Source organism: Limulus polyphemus, unplaced genomic scaffold (genome assembly GCF_000517525.1).
Source record: "Limulus polyphemus unplaced genomic scaffold, Limulus_polyphemus-2.1.2 Scaffold4079, whole genome shotgun sequence".
In the NCBI taxonomy this organism is placed as follows: Eukaryota; Metazoa; Arthropoda; class Merostomata; order Xiphosura; family Limulidae; genus Limulus; species Limulus polyphemus.
In genome coordinates this window covers 18,951-21,735 of record NW_013669689.1, presented here as the reverse complement: position 1 = coordinate 21,735, position 2,785 = coordinate 18,951, and positions in this window count along the sequence as shown.

The window sequence follows — 2,785 nt, the reverse complement described above, 5'->3', positions numbered from 1 at the left end:
ATATATATATATATATATATATATCAGTGTCAGTGTAAATTACTTGTACCTGATGATGACAAAACCTTGTTGAAACGTTGTACATTTGCTGTTATGTTAAACTTATATTAAAGTTTTTCTTCATTACCCATTCAAGCCATCTCCAGCCATTAATAGTCAAATAATGTTTATTTAAACTTCACTCAACGTATTGAAGTTGAAAATTTGCTATTATAACAGCTAAATAAAAGCGTTTGACAATTAAAAGCATAGCTTCTAAAATAAAATAACTCTTCCGTCGCTTAAAGAGTCAATATCCAACTGTGTTTTGGATTTTTGTCTAGCCGACTATAAATATTAAGTTGTGACAGTGATTTCTTTAAAGAAGAATATCGTTTGGTGGATATTTTTAGATTACTCGGTGAAAATAATGCGAAGTCCAGTTCACGTAACGGTAACAGATTAGTTTGTTTGTTACAAACTACTTTCACTTTATGGTGGGCAGAGCACAGATAGCCCATTGTGTAGCTTTGTGCTTAACTTCAAACAAACAAAACTTTCACTTTACACGATAGTAGGCCCGGGTTCACAATATCGTTTTCGCTTTCAATGGAATTTCTTTGTTAACCGAATGACTAACTTAATATACTACAAATACTAAATACAAGCGATTACTCTGAATACTCATTCACTACTCAGATTAATGGTTCACTGACTAACTGGCACTCTGACACTAACTAACTGCTTACTCATATTTATAACTAAAGTACTCATCTAGATCTTATTCGAATTTACTAGATCTTAGCCTCATTCACCCTCTAGCATACATCTAAATTAAAATATTGTAAATATAGCTTACAACACTGCCCTTCCTGGATTATAAAGTTATTTGAAAATCCTAATGCAGAAACGAAACACTACACTAAAATGTCCATTCACCAAGTTTTTTGTGATTTTCTTTTCTGAGGCTTATGTTATAAAACAGGATAGCCTCTTGTCTTTTGTTTCCACTTGCTGTCTAGTCACTGAGGGATTTCTTAGGTAGGTAGTCGAGCAAATCCATTTGTGGCTCTATCCTTGATGATCCTCTGAAAGTAGTATCGACAGGAACACAGGCTCCTCAGGCATGTTGACTTTTCATTCACAAAATATTTTCTGGAGTTACCAGTTGGCTGTTTTCTCACTGTTATATTTAAAAAAATCGCATGAAGTCATTTCCTAAAATACGCTCTATCTCCATCTCAATTACACTCACATCATGAGGTGTAAAGAAGCTTCCAACAGTAAGGGTAGTTTCCAACTTCCCTTTGATGGAACTTTATACCCACTTGTTATTTGCACCTCTCCGTCGTCTTTATTCAACACTGGAGGCAGTTCCCACCTTTAATTACCAAATCGAGTCAAACTATTGTAACTATAGAATTATTGTTGATAAACATACTGCAAAATTTTCCATCAATAAACATAATTCTCATAATTGGATAAGGCATCTATAAATTAGTCATGGGCCAATGAATCAATCATTTCGCGTGGAGCTTCTGGGTAAGATAATTGGGAAAACCTTTCCAAGTCTTCTTCAAGTTTGGTTGAGGTATCTTCCCTCCTCCGTACCCTGTTCGAGAACTTTACTTTGGATACTTCTTTCTTGAGAGCCACTCCAATCCTATTAGATAAGTTAGCTTTCAATGCTTAATAGTTGTTATGGATCTCAGCCTGAAGGTTACTTAGTGTCATCAAAGCTGGTCTTTTTAAATTGGTGACAAAATGAATATCAAGTTGTTTACTAATCCACCTGTTCTCTCTGGAAATTATTTAAAACTGAGCCTTATATGTTTCTAATAGTACCCCCCCCCCCCCATCATAATTCATTGGTTTCTCAATTGGCCAATTTTTTGGAGTGGCCAGTTAAATTCTGGAAGTGAATTTGTTAGTGTTATGACTGTTGTAGTCCAGGAAGGTCCTGCTAGTTGCACAACAGTAGTGGTAACAGAAGTAGACTAAATAAATTATCCTATTCCACATTTTATCCTAAATGGTGTTTTAAGTTGGAATTCTTAGGTATATTTAGAAAGAGGTGTGGCTAGTTTAATATTTGCATTTACCATTTTGTTTTCCCAAGTGTTTTATCCTGTCACTGATATTCGTTTCTACTTCATTGATTATGCTGTTATAATCTTTCTGTACTTCACTTTTGACTTTGATGATGTCCTTTTGTGCTTCTTCAATCTTGCTTTTGCAATCTCTCTATAATATCACAATAACTTCATCAACCAAGTTTAGTTTTTGATTTTAATTATACTTTAAATAGTAAGTCCCTTTCTTTTAACTCCCCTCTTAAAGTATTGTCTTTTTCCTTTTAGTTTTCTTTTACATTTCTGTCTCTTTCTACTTATAGTTTTTTCCTCTCTCTCTCTTCTTGGTTTTATTTTAATTATTTCATTAACTCCAATAAACCACTGATATTACTCCGTGAAAACATTTCGGAAGTTGTTTACTCAATGTTGTATTTTATTTTCAACAAAATAATCCAACTTTTGATACTAGTTGTTGTAACGTGTTTTTCTTTGGTTGGGTTCCTTTAAATTGTTTGGCGAAAATGAGGCGAAGTCCTATTCACGTAATGATAAAAAAATGAATTTATTTCTTCCATAAAGTTTGCTACAAGCTATTCTTACTTGTACACATTCACAGGCCTACATTCAGAAAGAACGTCCTCACTTTCAACAAATATTCTTTGTTAACTAACCGATGAATTTAATGGAGTACAAACCCTAAATGTGCGCGATAACTCACTAAGTTCTCTAAA